The sequence below is a fragment of the Triticum aestivum genome, chromosome 7B, assembly GCF_018294505.1.
Source record: "Triticum aestivum cultivar Chinese Spring chromosome 7B, IWGSC CS RefSeq v2.1, whole genome shotgun sequence".
Classification (NCBI taxonomy): Eukaryota; Viridiplantae; Streptophyta; class Magnoliopsida; order Poales; family Poaceae; genus Triticum; species Triticum aestivum.
In genome coordinates this window covers 26,860,825-26,868,087 of record NC_057813.1, presented here as the reverse complement: position 1 = coordinate 26,868,087, position 7,263 = coordinate 26,860,825, and positions in this window count along the sequence as shown.

The window sequence follows — 7,263 nt, the reverse complement described above, 5'->3', positions numbered from 1 at the left end:
CTAGGTAATGATCATGTATATAGGCATCACGTCCAAGACAAGTAGATCGAAACGATTCTGCATCTACTACTATTACTCCACTCATCAACCGCTATCCAGCATGCATCTAGAGTATTAAGTTAAAAATAGAGTAATGCCTTAAGCAAGATGACATGATGTAGAGGGATAAATTCATGCAATATGATAAAAAACCCATCTTGTTATCCTCGATGGCAACAATACAATACGTGCTTTGCTGCCCCTTCTGTCACTGGGAAAGGACACCGCAAGATTGAACCCAAAGCTAAGCACTTCTCCCATTGCAAGAACTACCAATCTAGTTGGCCAAACCAAACGGGTAATTTGAAGAGACTTGCAAAGATAACTCAATCATACATAAAAGAATTCAGAGAAGATTCAAATATTATTCATAGATAAGCTGGATCATAAACCCACAATTCCTCGGTCTCAACAAACACACCGCAAAAAGAAGATTACATCGAATAGATCTCCATGAGAGAGGGGGAGAACATTGTATTGAGATCCAAAAAGAGAGAAGACGCCATCTAGCTACTAGCTATGGACCCGAAGGTCTGAAGTAAACTACTCACACTTCATCGGAGGGGCTATGGTGTTGATGTAGAAGCCCTCCGTGGTGGATGCCCCCTCCGGCGGAGCTCCAGAACAGGCCCCAAGATGGATCTCGTGGATAAAGAAGGTTGAGGCGGTGGAATTAGGTTTTTGGCTCCCGTTTTGATTGTTTGGGGATACGTAGGTATATATAGGAGGAAGGAGTACGTCGGTGGAGCAACAGGGGGGCCACGAGGCAGGGGGGCGCGCCCTAGGGGGGGCGCGCCCCCCACCCTCGTGACCGCCTCTTTTGTTCCTTGGAGTAGGATCCAAGTCTCTTGGATCACTTTCGGTGAGAAAATCACGTTCCTGAAGGTTTCATTCCGTTTGGACTCCGTTTGATATTCCGTTTCTTCGAAACACTGAAATAGGCAAAAAACAACAATTCTGGGTTGGGCCTCCGGTTAATAGGTTAGTCCCAAAAATAATATAAAAGTGGAAAATAAAGCCCAATATAGTCCAAAACAGTAGATAAAGTAGCATGGAGCAATCAAAAATTAGAGATACGTTGGAGACGTATCATACCTTGCCTTGATCTCTCCGCCTCCTCGCGAACCTGTCATCCGCCCCGCAAGGCTTGGACCCTCCCGAGGGTCTTGATCTTGAGCTGATGAAGCTAGGATGCATTGGGCCCCCACTTGAGCCACGCCGCAGGCTGCAGGCAGGCAAGTCTGGGGACCCCCATTCCTAGAACGCCGACAGCTACCTCATGAGGCTCAGCTCACATGAGCCATGACGACCAAGGCCAGGCGGGCGCTAGGCGGGCGCAGAGCGCAGGTTTCCTCTTTGTTGCAAGGGAGGCAAGCCACAGGCGCGGAGTCCCGAGGAATCAGCCAAAGGTTTCCATTTAAGTGCAACAAGACCAAGACCGCCAGGACGGCAGGACGGAGGTCATCACCGAGCCCACCACAGCGTCACGACCAGAGGCTTTTCGCAGGTGAAGACTACTTTTGTCAGGATAGAGTGTACTACTTGTCCCCTTTCAAATCCTGTCGTTGTGGAGTCCCTTCCCGCTCATATTTGGGAAGAGGACCAAGGCCACTATATATAGGACCTAGCCACCACCATAGAAAGGGACCGAAACTAGAACAAGTAGAGCACCACACCAGCTCAAGAACACCTCACCTCCTGAGGCTTGTTCATCATTTGTACTAGTTCATCCATAGCCCCTCGGGCAATCTACCACACCACACTGGATTAGGGTATTACACCACAACGGTGGCCCGAACCAGTATAAATCTTTCTGTCTTTGTGTCACCTTGAGCTCGACATGCTAGGCTAGGGAGGATCGCGAGTAGGCAGGCTGGGCAGGTTGAGATCTCCGCACGCACCCCAGAGTTCGAACCTCTCAAGGGTTGCCGGATCCCTAAATCCGACAGACCGTCAGCAAGTTAGGCTACAATTCGATCTCCTCTTGCTTTCCCCTTCCAATTCTATGCACAAGGATAATGCCTAGTATCTTGACACATTTGAGATTGATCCATTCACTAGATTGATTCATTAGAATAGATTCGAAGAAAATTTTTTGGGTTAGGTTTCCGTTGAACTCATCTCAAACCGACCTGAATGAAATTTTTGGTCCCACCGATTAGCTTTGGCCATTACACAAGTACAACTCGGTGCCACCGAAATGTACTGATCGGTGAGACCAAAGTAAAATATCGGTGAAACCCTAGCAACTCAGAGTCACCGAACCACTACTCGGTCAGACCGAAATTGTGTGTTTAGGCTATATGACTGCTTCGGTGTCACTGAGATGATCATATTGGTAGCTCCAAAATGCCTTCTATGGAAAACTAAATCTAAAATTTGGATTCAAATTTTTGAAAAACTATCTGTTTTTTGTGATGCTCATCTACTCTGCCCATACCTATCTATTCACAGGGTCAGCTTTGCAAGATGTCTAGTGCCAATGATAGTCAGAATTAGTCAGAACAAGATGTTGATCTCAGTGCAGGCTCAAGTCCCCATGATAGCAATGATGAGGGTACCTGAAGCACACCAAGAAATTTGCCAAAAGCTTCTACAAGAACAAAGAAGAAGAGGACATTAACAGTCAAAGTTAGCAGGTTGGCCCATTAAGGACTATCTTGCAAACGACCCATTTGCAGGTAAGGCTCGTAGGAATAGTGTCAAATCAGCCCATCACCGGTCCATTTCGGATTGCTCATCATTACAGCCCATGGTCACTTCTTGCCCGTTAATAGTTTGCTAAATATTTGGGCTCAATTACGGCCCGGTGTGTTTCCGGCCTTTAAAGGTCCAGCTACATTTGGGCCCATTTTTTGCCCGATGAAATTTTCGGCCCACAAAAAGATCATGACTTTCGGCATGTTAGCGCCACACTATAGATTTGGGCCACTTCCAGCCCGTTGTTTTTTTGGCCTGTTAACGGTCGATGAAATTCATGGGCCATATGTGGCCCGGCATCACATCGGGCCTAATAACAACCCATATTCTTGATGACACAAATCCAGCCCGCCCGCACTTCCGGCCTGTTAAAGGCCCGTGTAGTAGGTCGGCAATTATGGCCCATTTGACTTTCGGCCTGTTAACGATCTGCCATGTAAATGGGTGACCATGGGATGAGATACATTTCAGCCTGCTAATGACTAGTGGGCTATTTGGCACATTTTAGGTCCAGTCAACTTTCATCCTACTACAAGCCCTGGGTATATTCTGGCCCAACTAAGGCCCAACCTAAGTTTTGGTCTGCTAACGGCCCTTGTTATTTATGGGCCAAATAAGGCTTGCGAGATATTTAGACATGTTAATGGTCCATTATTACTATGGGCCCATATTATGTTTAGGCCTGTTAACGGCCCACTATGGCCATGGGCCTACCAATGGAACGATCAGAAATAAGAAATGCATGCGCTGATTTAGGCCGAGTTATTTTCTGTGGGCTACATGTCGATTACGGCCCATAATCATTTTTTGCCCAAATTGAATTGTGGGCCAGAGGAATATTAGCCCGTTGGGCTCCTACGATGCTTTCGAACTAAAGGAGAACGATGGTGCCGAATACATTACTAGGAATAAACCTAAACTATACAAAAATAGCTTGCTAATTTCTACAGCCTTTGGTAGCACGATAAATGTTATATCGCAATAAAATAAATTACATCCATACAACAAAAGGATGTTGTCATAAAAGTTTATAGTCCTTGCAGATAAATGCACCACGAGATGTATGAAAGCAAAGATCATTTAATTTACCTGAGTCGTAATGTTTCAGGTTGTAGAATATGATGGGGCAGTGTCAAGGGGATCACCCCTTGGGTACGCACGACATCACTTAGCAATTTTCAAAACATAGGGGCGGCAAGCGACCTTCGAGTTGGCGTGCCATCCTACCGGCCCTCCAGCTCCGGGCCGGCTGGGCATGGCAACACGACTCGAGCCGGCTTGCGATGGGTCATTGAGGGAGTTCTGGATAAGGGGGTCCTCGGGTGTCCGACCTATTCGATATGGGCCGGTCTGATTGGCTGTGAAAATAGAACCGAGGGGTAGGACTCCTATATGCATGAACGGCAAGTTTTGGTGTCCAGATGTATTATTCCTTTCCTCTACAAACCGAATTTGTAAAACCCTAGGCCCCTCTGGTGTGTATATAAAACGGAGAGTTTAGTCCATAGGGGCTATCAGAATTCTCATAGGCTAGACAGCTTGGGTTTAGCCATTATGATCTCGAGGTAGATCAACTCTTGTAACTCCTATACTCATTGAATACAATCAAGCAGGACGTAGGGTTTTACCTCCATTAAGAGGGCCCGAACCTGGGTAAACATCATGTCCCCATCGTACCGTGTTACCATTGATCCTCAGACGCACAGTTTAGGACCCCCTACCCAAGATCTGCCGGTTTTATACCGACATTGGTGCTTTCACTAAGAGTTCCATTGTGTTGTCAATAGAAGAATCGATGGCTCGCCTCGTCATCAACGATGATATCACTTCTGGAAGGAGCCTAACTCCAGGTCAGGTCCTCTAGTTCGGCAGTTTCATCGTGGGCACCCACACTGCCATCAAGCCGACGACGCCCCCCGCGATCTCCAAACATCACTTCTGCATCGGTCTCGAACACTCCGAAAAGATGGATTCGGCAGACATCGCATTCTCCCGCCGATCACTCACCTGGTGGCGGTCGTCGAGGAACGAGACAAAAACACTTCTTCCCCTAAGTTAAAAACCAGTTATGTTCGGATCTCCGAATCCATTGAACCGGATACTCTTCCTTCAGAGGAGACCCCATGTCCCCCTGACTCAGGGTCGGATTTAGGGTCCGGGGCGCACTTGGATCTTCCCAAACACGAACCGGTGACCTCGGAGATTTTACAAGTTCCCAAAACAATTTTGGGTCGGGATTTAAGTTTTAGCCGACCCACCCACCACAATCGATACTCTCCAAGCAATTCAGGCCCTCCAGACATATACAACCTGATGTATGTATGGTAGCAACCTCAGGAAATGGTCCATCACTTTTGGGCTAGGTTTCTACTTGTCAAAAACAAGATCACAGATTGTTGCGACGACGGTGCGGTCTTGGTTTTTCATCACAATTGCACCGATGAGGGAATTCGGAATGCCCTCAACCGCCGCCACATATAGAGTTTCATGGAACTATCGCACGTAGTATGGAAGTACTACGTGATGGAAAGCATATGGAAGGCCCAAAACACCCAATTGGAACCTGCTGCCTTTAAGCAGGACACTACCCGGGCAAAACGGATTCACCCTTATGAGACATCCAATCATAAGCTTGTCGGCAAGAAAAACAAACCCTTTACGGGACGCAGGTCAGTTCTTGACGAACTTCTCAATAAACCCTGTCAGATACATGCAACGCCGAGCACCGAACCAACTCATAGCCTTCGGGCATGTTGGGTACTCCGGCAAGTGGCCAAAAGCGGTGAGATTATCCTCACCACCGCTACTCCAGAGAAGCATTCTCCGGAGGACGATGATCTTAACGTCTTTACGGTCTTTCGGACCTTCTCCTCAAACAATCGGCGCAAAAGGGAACTCCGCAACCTCGCCGAAATTAGCCAAGTAACCACAATGAGCCCATGGAACGACACGGCGATAACCTTCACCGCTGACGACGAACCAAGGGCCCGATCAGTCCGAGAACCCGCTGCCTTGATCTGAAACCCAATTGTGGATAGCTTCTGACTTACCAAAGTGCTCATGGACAGCGGTAGTGGACTTAACATCATCTATGAGGACACGCTCGACAAGATGCATAGTGGCAGAGCATGCATCGAGCAAAGCAGTACCACCTTTCGAGGCATCATCCCCAGTCGAGAAGCACGATGTATGGGGAAAATCAAACTCGATGTAGTATTCAGCACGCCTGAGAATTACAGGTCCGAAGAGTTGCTCTTCCACGTGGCTCCTTTCAATAGCAGCTATCACGCCCTTTTAGGGTGTAATGCCTTCTCGCGCTTCCAAGCCATACCCCATTACGGGTACATGAAGCTTAAAATGCCGGGGCCCAATGGAATAATCACAGTTACAAGTGATCCGGATATAGCACTCCATGCCGAAAACAAAACCACATCCTTGGCCCTTGAGGAACTAGCTGAAGCCCTTGCGGCCAAAGAACTAACCACCCTGCGATCCAAGGTGGACAAGGATGATGTGATTCTTGATAAGAGACCTAAATCCACTTCTTTCAAACCAGCATATGAAATAGTTAAATTTCAAGTACACCCGACGGATCCTAACAAAACAGCGTCCATTGGATCACAACTGCATCCAATAGTAGATGCTGCCCTATGAGCATTCCTGCGTGAAAATTGGGATATCTTTGCCTGGAACCCTTCGGACATGCCTGGAATCCCATGCAGGCTGGCCGAACATAGCCTCAATATAATCAAGGGGTTCAAACCAGTCAAACAAACTCTGCAACGATTTTCTGAACCCAAATGACAAGCTATGGGGGAGGATCTAGCCAAATTACTCGAAGCCGAATTCATCAGAGAAATCAAACACCCAGACTGGCTAGCCAACTTGGTCATGGTGCCGAAGAAGGATAATTCTTGGCGCCTATGTGTCGATTTCAAAGACCTCAATAAGGCTTGCCCCAAAGACACTTTTCCACTGCCCCGCATTGACCAGATTATTGATGCGACCGTGGGACACGACTCATTGTGTTTCTTCGACGCTTACTCCGGATACTATCAGATTAAAATGAAGGAATATGACAATGCCGCAACGGCGTTTATTACCCCGTACGGGCCTTTCTGTTTCAACACTATGCCTTTTGGGCTTAAAAACGCTGGTGCCACTTACCAACGCATGATTCAAACATGTTTGGAAAAGCAAATCGGCAAGACAGTGGAAGCATATGTGGACGATGTGTTCATAAAGACTAAACACGTCAACTCATTGGTGGATGATCTCCGTCTCACATTTGACAACCTCCGAGCATATGACATATGGCTCAATCCAGAAAAATGTGTTTTCGGTGTTCCAGCCGGAAAGCTACTAGGGGTCATTGTCTCCAACAGAGGAATTGAAGCAAACCCAGCCAAAATTCGAGCCTTGTCACAATTGGCCATACCAAAAGACTTAAAGTAGGTCCAAAACTCACAGGGTGCATGGCAACATTGAGCCGCTTCATCTCCAGATTAGGAGAAAAAACATTGC